Here is a 13,972-nt window from a genome sequence, read left to right on the forward strand (position 1 = left end):
AATTCAGAGTCTTGTCATCCTCAGACATCACCCAGCTGTAATCACCGGAGGTGATTACCCATGGGATTGGACATGAGGCTCTGAAAACAGAGTGCTGAAGCCCCGAAGCTGCAGGACACCTGCTGCCTTGGGTCTGAGCAGCAGTGACTGCTTCCCCCAGGTGAGGATGGGACATGCCCTTCCGATAGGAAGAGAGGTGCCCCCCGCCATTCGTCGGCCTTTGCTTCTCTGTGGCAGCTTCTTCTTGCCCCACATTTTCCAAGATTTGGGTCAGGCCACCCATCAACTGACCTTTTCAGGTCTCTGTTTCCTGGGGAGTGTCCACTGTGACTCAGATCCTGTCCCTGGCAATCCACCCAGCCCATCTGCGGCAGCCACAGGACCCGAGGGCTAGAAGGCCCTGTGGATGGCGGCTGCTCTGGCCCTTTAATTTGTGATGGAGGAGACTAGAGCCCACACCCCTAGAGGCAGAACTGGCAGTAGAAGCTGGGGTCTTCACGGCCAAGCCAGCGTGCTTTCCACTCTACCCAGAAGAGAAAGATGGAAAAATAAACACAGTCGCCAGGGCTCGGTTTGGATTCTGACTTTTCCTTGTAACCTCTGTCACTGTGGAAAGTCACTGAACCTTTCTAGTTTGCCGTGTCCTCTCTTGAAAGCAAAGATAAATATCCAGCAAATACTGACTAAGCACCTTTCCTGGACCGGCACACGCTGCTTCTGGTTCTTGGTACAAGGGGACTGCAGCAGGCCAAGTCCCTTGGACCCAAGCCTGGAGTCTGCACCCAGGAGGGCCGTGGAGGGTAGAGCAGGGCCTCTCTCAGCAGGTTATGGTCAGCATCAAATGAAGTGGTACACATGAGTCTCAACACAGCACTTGGGACTTCCCTGGTGCTCCAGTGGTTAAGACTTCGCCTTCCAGTGCAGGGGGTACAGGTTCAGTCCCTGGTTAGGGAGCTAAGATCCCACATGCCTGGTGGCAAAAACAGCAAAACAAAGCAAAAAACCCCCATAAACAGAAGGGATATTGTAACAAATTCAATAAAGACTTAAGAAACAGTCCACATCCAGAAAATGTTTAAAAACATGAAACAAAACAGACCACACAGCTCTTGGCAAAGCAGACATTTAATAAATGGTAGCTATAATTATTCCTATATATTCCCAGTACACGTGTGTATGTACTCACAGTCTCCCAAAAGAAGGCAGGCTGCAGGGTTGGCAGGGCCCTGACTCAGTGTCTTGTCTAAGACTAGTGTTTAGGCTCCCCCAGGCAGCCTGACAGTCTGTTCAGGGACTAGAGCACTGCTTTAACCCATCTTCAGGTTCTCAAGCATGGTCCTCACTTCTCTGACAGCCTGGGTATTAATCCAGTCGCCACCCTTAGTTTCTCAGCAGAGACTCCTCCTGAAAGCCCATGGGGCTGGTGACCCTCTGCCACTACCCTGTGCGTTGCAGTGGATATCTTCTTCATGGCCCATGAGCTGCACTGTGCTGCTCCGGCCTTGTCTTGGTGCCGATCTGATCTCCAGGCTGGCTCCCCGTCCCTCACGTGGGACTGGTTTGCTCTCTCCTGCTTGGCCCTGTTGTCCTCCCAGGCCCCTCACAAGCTGCCGACAATGCGATTCCCACTCACACTCCAGTGCCAGCCCCCAGAGCATGAAGTACATACCCAGTATCTGTCTCATCCATCCCCAGGCTCACAGTCCCTGTCCCTGTGAAAGGGGAGGAAAGCCCTTGGCTTTAGAGGCTTGTAAGCTCTACACCTGCCCACCCTTACATATAGGGAAGGGTGAGCTGTGACTTTGGTTGTGGGTACAGATGCAGCTGCTTAGAAAGAAAAGAAAACAGGAGTTAGAATGACCCATGGGGGCAGTTAACAGAGGGTTGTTAAACGCATGTCTCTTCCACTGTCTTCTCTCTGTGATATTCTTATGAATACCCTGACATATTGAAGCTAGTGTACCAGTTCAACCCAAATCAGAGAAGGTTAGGTTTGTAAAGTGAACAATATAAATGTAAGAGAGTGCATTTCTGGATGGACAGTTCATGTCTCTTCATCCTCTCTTTAGTGAAAACAATTGAGAATTAGGTAATAATAATAGCTAACAATTATGGAGCACTCAGAGATATTGTTCTAAGTATTTTTACTTATGTTTGTTTTAAATTCTGTTTATTCATTTCCTTAATTTTTGGCTGCCCTGGGTCTTTGTTCCAGCTCTCGGGCTCTAGAGCACCATCTCAGTAGTTGTGGCACATGGGCTTAGTTGCCCCAGCACATGTGGAATCTTTCTGGACCAAGGATCAAACCCTTGTACCCTGTGTAGGCAGGTGGATTCTTAACCACTGGACCATAAGGGAAGTCCTCTAAGAACTTTAGATATAATAACTTACTTAAGCCTTGAACAACCTATGAGGCTGGCACTATGATGAGTCACTTTATTGTAGATGAAGACACTGAGGCATTGGGAGGATAAGAATTGGTCCAAGAACATGCAGCTGAGCTTCAGCCCCTGGTGGTTTAGTTCCCAAGCCATCGCACACCATCACCCATGATCCACTGATCACCTTGTAACTCACAGAAGAGAAGTGCCTTTTATCTTATCCCAAGTAGGAGCAGTACTTCCACGCAAGTGAATGTTTCATCCATGTTCTATTGTCAGAAATGGTTACTAAGGCACTGGTGGGAGGGGAGGATCAGGGGTGACACGTGCCAGGCTGTGGTTTTCCTTCTGCTGCTTCAGGGCAAACAGAGCATCACTGTCCTTTCTTCTCTTGGAAGGTTGGGTCACAGCCTTCCACCTCTCTGGACTGGCAGCCTCTGATCCTTCCACTTGGAAAGGCCCCCCTCCTTGTCCAGACTGTTTCTGTTCAAAAGAACAAAAATATCCCAGAAGATTTGTAAATCAAGGTATCCTTGAATGAGAAATGATTGTTTTGATTAGTAAACTGGGGGTTGGGAGTTGGAATGGATGGATAACACAGCCCTTTTTCTCCCCAAGTTTCCTATATCTGCCAAAGCACTCCCCTTACCCTCCCTTTCTACAACAGAGACTTGAGAGAATGAGCCCTGCTTCACAGGTGAGGCACACCTGGTCTAGGACTGCCATGGCTGGGTGGTAACGTCTGGAAATTTCAGAGTTGGCCAAATCAATCATGACATATGTCAAAAATACACATAGGTACAAGTATACAAATGCACATAAAGAACTGGGAATTGGGACTCACAAAGGCTTCAAAGAAGGATTAGTGTGGTGGTTTCACTTTCTTCCCCCAAGTTGAATCTACTGTACTCGAGATCTGGACTCTTAGGATGTGGAGAAAGTCTGAGTGTCCTAAAGTAAACTATCTATTGTCCATAGAGCTGAGATTTCCCAATCTGACTTTCTAGGCAGACAGGGTGGAATGTAGAAGTAGGCTCAGACAGAGGCAACTTGAGGACCCAAGTGGTAGCACCAAAGCAATATCAGCTGGACTAAAAAACAGATTTATGAGTTTGGGTTAGCCTGGGTCTATGGATCTCAAATCTTGGCACACAGGAAACTGTTAACTAGAAAAATGGAAAAGGGACTTTCCCTGGCAGCCCAGTTGTTAAGACTTTACCTTCCAATGCAGGTAAGATTGCACATGCCTCTAGGCAAAAAAAAAAAAAAAAAAAAAGACAACAGAAAAAAACATAAGCAGTATTGTAATAAATTCAATAAAGTCTTTAAAAATTGTCTACATAAAAAAAATCTTTAAAGAAAAAGAAAATGAATAGGTATGCATCATTTACCACAGATTGCATGCAATAAATGTTTCCTGAGTGCCTATTGTGTAGCAAGCATTTATTTCTACATCCATTCTTTCACAGTTATTATCCTGACCAACTTTTTGAGGAATCTGGGAAGCAGGGAAGTTGAGGTCAAAGGAACTGTACAGAATCATAGAGTAGGAGATAACATTTGAACTCAGGTTTCAACAGAGCATATCTTTTTTTTCAGTTATATGATCTAAGGACACAGAATTCCATTAGTTCAGTTCAGTTCAGTCGCTCAGTCGTATCCGACTCTTTGCGACCCCATGAATCGCAGCACGCCAGGCCACCCTTTTCATCACCATCTCCCAGAGTTCACTCAGACTCACATCCATCGAGTCCGTGATGCCATCCAGCCATCTCATCCTCGGTCGTCCCCTTCTCCTCCTGCCCCCAATCCCTCCCAGCATCAGAGTCTTCTCCAATGAGTCAACTCTTCTCATGAGGTGGCCAAACTACTGGAGCTTCAGCTTTAGCATCATTCCTTCCAAAGAAATCCCAGGGCTGATCTCCTTCAGAATGGACTGGTTGGATCTCCTTGCAGTCCAAGGGACTCTCAAGAGTCTTCGCCAACACCACAGTTCAAAAGCATCAATTCTTCAGCGCTCAGCCTTTTTCACAGTCCAACTCTCATATCCATACATGACCACAGGACAAACCATAGCCTTGACTAGACAGACCTTAGTCGGCAAAGTAGTGTCTCTGCTTTTGAATATGCTATCTAGGTTGGTCATAACTTTTCTTCCAAGGAGTAAGCGTCTTTTAATTTCATGGCTGCAATCACTATCTGCAGTGATTTTGGAGCCCCCCAAAATAAAGTCTGACACTGTTTCCACTGTTTCCCCATCTATTTCCCATGAAGTGATGGGACCGGATGCCATGATCTTCGTTTTCTGAATGTTGAGCTTTAAGCCAACTTTTTCACTCTCCTCTTTCACTTTCATCAAGAAGCTTTTTAGCTCCTCTTCACTTTCTGCCGTAAGGGTGGTGTCATCTGCATATCTGAGGTTATTGACATTTTTCCCGGCAATCTTGATTCCAGCTTGTGCTTCTTCCAGCCCAGTATTTCTCATGATGTACTCTGCATAGAATTTAAATAAGCAGGGTGACAATATACAGCCTTGACGTACTCCTTTTCCTATTTGGAACCAGTCTGTTTTTCCATGTCCAGTTCTAACTGTTGCTTCCTGACCTGCATACAGATTTCTCAAGAGGCAGTTCAGGTGGTCTGGTATTCCCATCTCTTTCAGAATTTTCCACAGTTTATTGTGATCCACACAGTCAAAGGCTTTGGCATAGTCAATAAAGCAGAAATAGATGTTTTTCTGGAACTCTCTTGCTTTTTCCATGATCCAGCGGATGTTGGCAATTTGATCTCTGGTTCTTCTGCCTTTTCTAAATCCAGCTTGAATATCAGGGAGTTCATGGTTCATGTATTGCTGAAGCCTGGCTTGGAGAATTTTGAGCGTTACTTTACTAGCATGTGAGATGAGTGCAATTGTGCGGTAGTTTGAGCATTCTTTGGCATTGCCTTTCTTTGGAATTGGAATGAAAACTGACCTTTTCCAGTCCTGTGGCCACTGCTGAATTTTCCAAATTTGCTGGCATATTGAGTGTAGCACTTTCACAGCATCATCTTTCAGGATTTGAAACAGCTCAACTGGAATTCCATCATCTCCACTAGCTTTGTTCATAGTGATGCTTTCTAAGGCCCACTTGACTTCACTTTCCAAGATGCCTGGCTCGAGATTAGTGATCACATCATCATGATTATCTGGGTCGTGTAGATCTTTTTTGTACAGTTCTTCCGTGTATTCTTGGCACCTCTTCTTAATATCTTCTGCTTCTGTTAGGTCCATACCATTTCTGTCCTTTATCGAGCCCATCTTTGCATGAAATGTTCCCTTGGTATCTCTAATTTTCTTGAAGAGATCTCTAGTCCTTCCCATTCTGTTGTTTTCCTCTATTTCTTTGCATTGATCGCTGAGGAAGACTTTCTTATCTCTTCTTGCTATTCTTTGGACTCTGCATTCAGATGCTTATATCTTTCCTTTTCTCCTTTGCTTTTTGCCTCTCTTCTTTTCACAGCTATTTGTAAGGCCTCCCCAGACAGCCATTTTGTTTTTTTGCATTTCTTTTCCATGGGGATGGTCTGGATCCCTGTCTCCTGTACAATGTCACGAACCTGTTCCATAGTTCATCAGGCACTCTATCTATCAGATCTAGGCCCTTAAATCTATTTCTCACTTCCACTGTATAATCATAAGGGATTTTATTTAGGCCATACCTGAATGGTCTAGAGGTTTTCCCTACTTTCTTCAATTTGAGTCTGAATTTGGCAATAAGGAGCTCATGATCTGAGCCACAGTCAGCTCCTGGTCTTGTTTTTGTTGACTGTATAGAGCTTTTCCATCTTTGGCTGCATAGAATATAATCAATCTGATTTTGGTGTTGACCATCTGGTGATGTCCATGTGTAGAGTCTTCTCTTGTGTTGTTCCATTAAGTAGAGAAAAATAACATAGTCACTGTTTTTAAGGGGCTTAACATTGAACTGAAGACCCACAGCAAACATTATCCTCAATGGCGAAAAATTGAAAGCCCTTTCCCTAAAGTCAGGAGCAAGACAATGGTGCCCACTCTTACCACTACTATTCAACATAGTTTTGGAAGTTTTAGTCACAGCAATCAGAGAAGAAAAAGAAATAAAAGGAATCCAGATTGGAAAAGAAGAAGTAAAACTCTCACTGTTTGCAGATAACATGATCCTCTACATAGAAAACCCTAAAGATGCCACCAGAAAATTACCAGAGGTAATCAATGAATACAGTAAAATTGCAGGATATAAAATTAATACACAGAAATCCCTTGCATTCCTATACACTAACAATGAAAAAACAGGGAGAGAAATTAAGGAAACAATCCCATTCACCATTGCAGCAAAAGAATAAAATACTTAGGAATAAATCTACCTAAAGAAATAAAAGACCTATAAATAGAAAACTACAAAACGCTGATGAAAGAAATAAAAAATGACACAAATAGATGGAGAAATATACCACGTTTATGGATTAGAAGAATCAGTATAGTGAAAATGAGTGTACTACCTAAAGCAATCTATAGATTCAATGCAGTCCCTATCGAGCTACCAAAGGTATTTTTCACAGAACTAGAACAAATAATTTCACAATATTTATGGAAAGACAAAAAACCTTGAATAGCCCCAAAGCAATCATGAGAAAGAAGAATGGAATTGGAGGAATCAACCTGCCTGACTAAAGACTATACTACAAAGCTACAGTCATCAAGACAGTATGATACTGGCACAAAGACAGAAATATAGATCAATGGAACAAAATAGAAAGCCCAGAGATAAATCCACACACCTATGGACACCTTATCTTTGACAAAGGAGGCAAAAATGTGCAATGGAGAAAAGACAATCTCTTTGGCAAGTGGTGCTGGGAAAACTGGTCAACCACCTGTAAATGAATGAAACTAGAACACTTTCTAACACCATACACAAAAATAAACTCAAAATGGATTAAAGATCTACATATAAGACCAGAAACTATAAAACTCCTAGAGGAAAATATAGGCAAAACACTCTCTGACATAAATCACAGCAAGATCCTCTGTGACCCACCTCCCAGAGTAATGGAAATAAAAGCAAAAATAAACAAATGGGACCTAATTAAACTTAAAAGCATTTGCACAATGAAGGAAACTATAAGCAAGGTGAAAAGACAGCCTTCAGAAGGGGAGAAAATAATAGCAAATGAAGCAACTGACAAACAACTAATCTCAAAAATATACAAGCAGCTCATTCAGCTCAATACCGGAAAAATAAATGACCCAATCAAAAAATGGGCCAAAGAACTAAACAGACATTTCTCCAAAGAAGACATACAGATGGCTAACAAACACATGAAAAGATGCTCAACATCACTCATTATCAGAGAAATGCAAATCAAAACCACAATGAGATACACACCAGTCAGAATGGCTGCTATCCAAAAGTCTACAAACAATAAATGCTGGAGAGGGTGCAGAGAAAAGGGAACCCTTTTCTCTGTTGGTGGGAATGCAAGCTAGTACAGCCACTATGGAGAACAGTGTACAGCCACTATGGAGAACAGTGTGGAGATTCCTTAAAAAACTGGAAATAGAACTGCCATATGACCCTGTAATCCCACTGCTGAGCATACACACCGAAGAAACCAGAATTGAAAGAGACACGTGTACCCCAATGTTCATTGCAGCATGTGCAGCAGTGTTTATAATAGTCAGGACATGGAAACAACCTAGATGTCCATCAGCAGATGAATGGATAAGAAAGCTGTGGTACATATACACAATGGAGTATTACTCAGCCATTAAAAAGAATACATTTGAATCAGTTCTGATGAGATGGATGAAACTGGAGCTGATTATACAGAGTGAAGTAAGCCAGAAAGAAAAACACCAATACAGTATACTAACACATATATATGGAATTTAGAAAGATGGCAATGATGACCCTGTATGCAAGACAGCAAAAAAGACACAGATGTGTATAGCGGACTTTTGGATTCAGAGGGAGAGGGAGAGGGAGAGGGTGGGATGATTTGGGAGAATGGCATTGAAACATGTATACTATCATGTAAGAATTGAATCGCCAGTCTATGTCTGATGCAGGATACAGCATGCTTGGGGCTGGTGCACGGGGATGACCCAGAGGGATCTTGTGGGGAGGGAGGTGGGAGGGGGGTTCATGTTTGGGATCTCATGTACACCCGTGGTGGATTCATGTCAATGTATGGCAAAACCAATACAGTATTGTAAAGTAAAATAAAGTAAAAATTAAAATAAAAAAAAATAGTTGGGACCTGGAAGCAACCTAGATGTCCATTGGCAGACAAATGCATGAGAAAGTTGTGGTACATATACACAATGGAATACTACTCAGCTATTTAAAAGAACACATTTGAGTCAGTTCTAATGAGGTGGATGAAAATGGAGCCTATTGGCTTCCCTGGTGGCTCAGATGGTAAAGCATCTGCCTGCAATGCAGGAGACCTGGGTTCGCTCCCTGGGTCAGGAAGATCCCCTGGAGAAGGAAATGGCAATCCAATCCAGTACTCTTGCCTGGAAAATTCCGTGGACTGAGGAGTCTGGCAGGCTACAGTCCATGGGGTGACAAAGAGTCGGTCATGACTGAGCAACTTCAGTTCACATACAGAGTGAAGTAAATCAGAAAGAAAAACAGTAATACAGTATATTAATGCATATATGGAGTTTAGAAAGATGGTAACAATGTCCCTATATGTGAGACAGCTAAACAGACACAGATATAAAGGACAGACTTTTGGACTCTGTGGAAGAAAGTGAGGGTGGGATGATTTGAGAGAATAGCATTGAAACATGTACATTACCATGTGTGAAATAGATCACCAGTCCAAGTTTGATGCATGAAACAGGGCACTCAAAGCCAGTGCACTGGAACAACCCAGAGGGATGAGATGGGGAGGGAGGTGGGAGGGGGGTTCGGGAAGGGGAACACATGTACACCCATGGCTGATTCATGTCAGTGTATAGCAAAAACCATCACAATATTGTAAAGTAGTTAGCCTCCAATTAAATAAATAAATTAATTGAAAAAAATAGAATATATTATTCCTCAATTTAAAAAAATACACCCATGATAAAAAGATTAGCTGTCAAATACGCTTGAAAAGCTAAAGAACTAAAACATGAATGAAAACTTAAGGGAATCAGGAAAACAACATGGAAACAAAATAAAAATATGAAAAAAAGAGAAATTATATAAAGGAATCAAACAGAAATTCTGGAGCCAGAAAGTATCATAGTTTAAATGAAAATTTCACTCAGGAATAAAGAAAGGGACACTATCAAGAGAGTGCAAAAGCAACCCACATAATGGAAGAAGATACTTGGAAACTGTATATTTGGTAAGAGATGATACGTAGAATATATAAAAGATTCTTGCAACTCAGTAGTGACAGCAAAACATCCAATTTAAATATGGACAATGGACAAAGAACTTGAATAGTTATTTCTCTAAAGAAGACATATAGGTCAATAAGCACATGAAAAGATGCTCAGCACCACTAGCCATTAAGAAAATGCAAACCAAAACCACAAGTAGATTCCACTTCATATTCCTTAGGATGACTATTTTACTTTTTTAAAATTTGGACTGCATACAGTGGCATGCAGGGTCTTAGTTCCCTGATCAAGGATCTAACCTGTGTACCCTGCAATGGAAGTGTAGAGACTTAACCACTGGGCTGCTGGGGAAGTCCCAGGATGACTATTTTAAAAAAGACAAAAAGGGAGAATGATGTGTTGAGGACGTGGGAAAATTTGAACCCTTGTGCATTGCTGGTGGAAATGTAAAATGTTGCAGCTGTTGTGGGTAACTATTTTGTGATTTCTCAAAAGTTAAGTTAGATCTACCATTTGATTCAGCGATTTCACTCTGGGTACCCCAAATTATGGAAAACAGGGGCCCAGATACTTGTACACCCATTTTCAATAAAACTTTATCACAAAAGTAAGAGGTGGCAATGATAAAATGTTTATTATCAATGAATGTGTCATACATACACGTAGTGGAATATTCAGGCTTAAAATGGAATGAAGTTTTGATACATACTATGACATAGTTAAGCCCTAAAAAGACGGTAAGTGAAGTAAGCTAGACACATAAGGCAAATATTGTATGATTCCATGTATCCAGTATTTACAATTGATAGAATAGGCAAATTCATGTAGACAGAAAGTAGAGTACTAGTAGTTTCTGTTTGGGATGATAAATAGTAGTGATGATTACACAGTCTCATGAATGTATGTAATCCCTTGAATTGTATGTTTAAAAATGATTTAAATGGTAATGACTTGTTATGCTTACTTTACCACCAAAAATCTCAAAGAATAAAACCATTTGCCGCCACTTAAAAGACAGCTTCCCAGGTGGCACAGTGGTAAAGAATCTGCCTGCCAGTGCTGAGATGCAAGAGACGTGGATTCAGTCCCTCTGTCAAAAAGATCCCCTGGAGTAGGAACTGGTAACCTGCTCCTGAATTCTTGCCTGGAAAATTCCGTGGACAGAGATGCCTGGTGCGCCACAGTCCATAGGGTTACAAAGAGTCAGACGTGATTGAGAGACTGAGCACAATGTTATTCGGTGAGTGGATACATTTTAACTTGTTTATTTTTTTTCCCCCAGAAACAATGGATTGTACTAAATTATGTATATTCTTTTGCCTGGTTCTTCTTTATAACCAATTAAATCCCAGTTCTTTGCAAGATGGCCAACTGAGCTTTGTGGTCCACATGTGAGAGGGTTCCCTTATTCCCCTCCCTTGTCATACATATGAATCCAACATATTAATACTCACTTTAAAAAATTGAGATATAATTGACGTATAATATTATATTAGTTTCAGATGTACCACATACTGATTCAATATATGTATACATTCTGTAATGATCACCCCATAAGTCTAGTTAACATGTCACTGCACAGTTCCACTTTCTTTTCTTGTGATGAGAGCGTTTAAGATCTACTCTCTTAGCAACTTTCAAATATACAATACACTATTATAAACTACAGTCTTTTTAAAAACATATGTATATGTTTAGGTTTTGGAAATTGGATGTGGACAAAATGCATATGTTAACTATGGTAGTGATTTTTAAATGTTCCTCTCTGAAAAGCTACTTAAATTGATGATTTATTTTATAATAAATTGCATATGTAAATAGAAATATGCTAGTGATCATAAACTTTAAATGGTGTGAGAAAATCATAAGGAAGTAATCAGTTGAGAGGGAATTAAGTCAGAAAACCGAAGTTTTCTTGGTGCTCGCTCCTGGGGCTGCCTAGAAAGTGGCAACACAAAATAAGGAAGGGGGGAAGGTTTACATTTTAAGAAAAGAGGCTAAGTAGAGATAATATCAAGAATATATATGTCAGTCTCCATGCCAAGACCTTATATATGTATGTTTACCCGTAAACCTCATGACAAGACTATAAGGTGGATATTATTATTAACCATATGTTTAAAAAAGATTTTCTTGATGTGGAACATATAGAGTCTTTACTGAATCTGTTAAAATATTGCTTTTGTTTTACGTTTTATTTTTTTGACCACCAGGCATGTGGGATTTTAGCTCCCTGACCAGGGATTGAACCTGCACCCCTGCATTGGAAGACAAAGCCTTAACCACTGGACCACCAGGGAAGGCCCAGCTACTTTTTCCAAATGAAGAAATTTAAACACAGGATAAACAACCCCTGCAGGCTCACATCACCAGTAACTGACAGAGCTGCAATTTGAACCCTCTCACCACCACTGCTCTTGCCTGCTCTTGTTCCTGGTAAGAGAGGAGTCCTTTAAAAAAAGGAAAAAGAAAGTAAATATTTACTGAATATTTAAAACTATCAGCAAATGAATTTATGATGGTTGGACACCATAATATGGTTGAATATCAGCCAAGGAGTACGTTAGAAAGGACCTCCCTTTAACTGGTGAGTAGGCTGATTCTTAAGGGTGAATTGTGATTTCTGTATGGTGGGTGCACAGTTGGACCTAGACTTGCAGTGGTTAAAGGTGCCTCCCTGTGTGTGGGAAGGGTCTCTCCAGATGGGGTGAGTTGCAGTGTGTTTTGAGTGTGGGGATTTGAGAGGGTCTTGGATGGGCAGTGGTGACTAGGTAGTTGTAGCTATGTGATTGGTGCTTGCGTTCATGACTTCCATTTTCAAATAAGAAAACTGATCCTTAGGAAAACAGAGTAACTCTTCCACAGCTGGGACCCCTACACAGGCCTGTCTGACTTGACCCCTATGAGCTCTTAAATAGACTCAGGGAAGCCTGTATCCTCAGCCAGACACATTTCTGGAGCTTTTCTCTAAAAACTTTGGCAAGTTTTGCATTGTGTTTTTGTAAGGGAGGCAATCTCTTGTTCTTTTATGTGCTGATTAATGCTTTCGAGCCATTCCAAAGGGAGGTCTCTGGGGATACAGGACTTCCTGTGTTACCCACAAACTTGATATGTATATCTTTTATGTCTTCATATAATTGGCTGATAAAAATGTTGACTAAGAGATGACCAGAACTGGGCGGCATTTCAGAATAATCTCAAAAGACCGACGTTATAGGCAAGAATCAATAAGATAAAATTCAACTGCGTAAAAATGTCAAGTACTTACTTTAGGTTGAAAACAATTATATAAGGATAAGGTGGTACAGAACTGGTTTGAAAAAGGCTTGCAATGTGGTTGAGTGCTCTTAAGACCATATTGCGAAATAATGAGTCAAGCAGGGTGGCTTCTTAGGCAATCTTAAAATCAGAATTTGTATCCAGAGCAGGGATTCAGTTCAGTTCAGTCACTCAGTTGTGTCTGACTCTTTGTGACCCCACGAATCCCAGCACACCAGGCCTCCCTGTCCACCACCAACTCCCGGAGTTCACCCAAACTCATGTGCATCAAGTCGGTGATGCCATCCAGCCGGATCATCCTCTGTCGTCCCCTTCTCCTCCTGCCCCCAATCCCTCCCAGCATCAGGGTCTTTTCTAGTGAGTCAACTGTTCTCATGAGGTGGCCAAAGTATTGGAGTTTCAGCTTTAGCATCAGTCCTTCCAATGAACACCCAGGACTGATCTCCTTTAGAACGGACTGGTTGGATCTGCTTGCAGTCCAAGGGACACTCAAGAGTCTTCTCCAACACCACGGTTCAAAAGCATCTGTTCTTTTGCGCTCAGCTTTCTTCACAGTCCAACTCTCACATCCATACATGACCACTGGACAAACCATAGCCTTGACTAGACAGACCTTTGGTGGCAAAGTAATGTCTCTGCTCTTGAATATGCTATCTAGGTTGGTCATAACTTTCCTTCCAAGGAGTAAGCGTCTTTTAATTTCGTGGCTGCAGTCATCATCTGCAGTGATTTTGGAGCTCCCCAAAATAAAGTCAGCCACTGCTTCCACTGTTTCCCCATCTATTTTCCATGAAGTGATGGGACCGGATGCCATGATCTTCGTTTTATTGTACATAATTGTCACGGTGCTGGTCACTACATTTAGGTCCACCTGAAAAATCAGATAATTTCTACATGAAGAGGAACCCTGACAACCAGAGGACTATAGTCAAAGGGAGTGGGATGTGCTGAA

General features: G+C 41.7%; 1 long non-coding RNA gene across 3 annotated transcripts in view; it reads left to right on the forward strand.

Moving 5' to 3' along the window:
* LOC138426794 (uncharacterized) overlaps positions 1-13,972 on the forward strand; it is a 118,742-nt gene that overhangs the window by 69,021 nt on the left and 35,749 nt on the right. For 2 of the 3 annotated variants that reach the window (XR_011251747.1, XR_011251748.1), the window contains exons 2-3: positions 10,728-10,981; positions 11,955-12,177. This is a non-coding gene — a long non-coding RNA (uncharacterized lncRNA). Of the gene's footprint in view, positions 1-9,911; positions 10,982-11,954; positions 12,178-13,972 lie in introns of those variants that run through there. The other variant, XR_011251746.1, reaches the window with a different exon arrangement.

The sequence above is a fragment of the Ovis canadensis genome, chromosome 21 (assembly GCF_042477335.2).
Source record: "Ovis canadensis isolate MfBH-ARS-UI-01 breed Bighorn chromosome 21, ARS-UI_OviCan_v2, whole genome shotgun sequence".
NCBI lineage: Eukaryota > Metazoa > Chordata > Mammalia > Artiodactyla > Bovidae > Ovis > Ovis canadensis.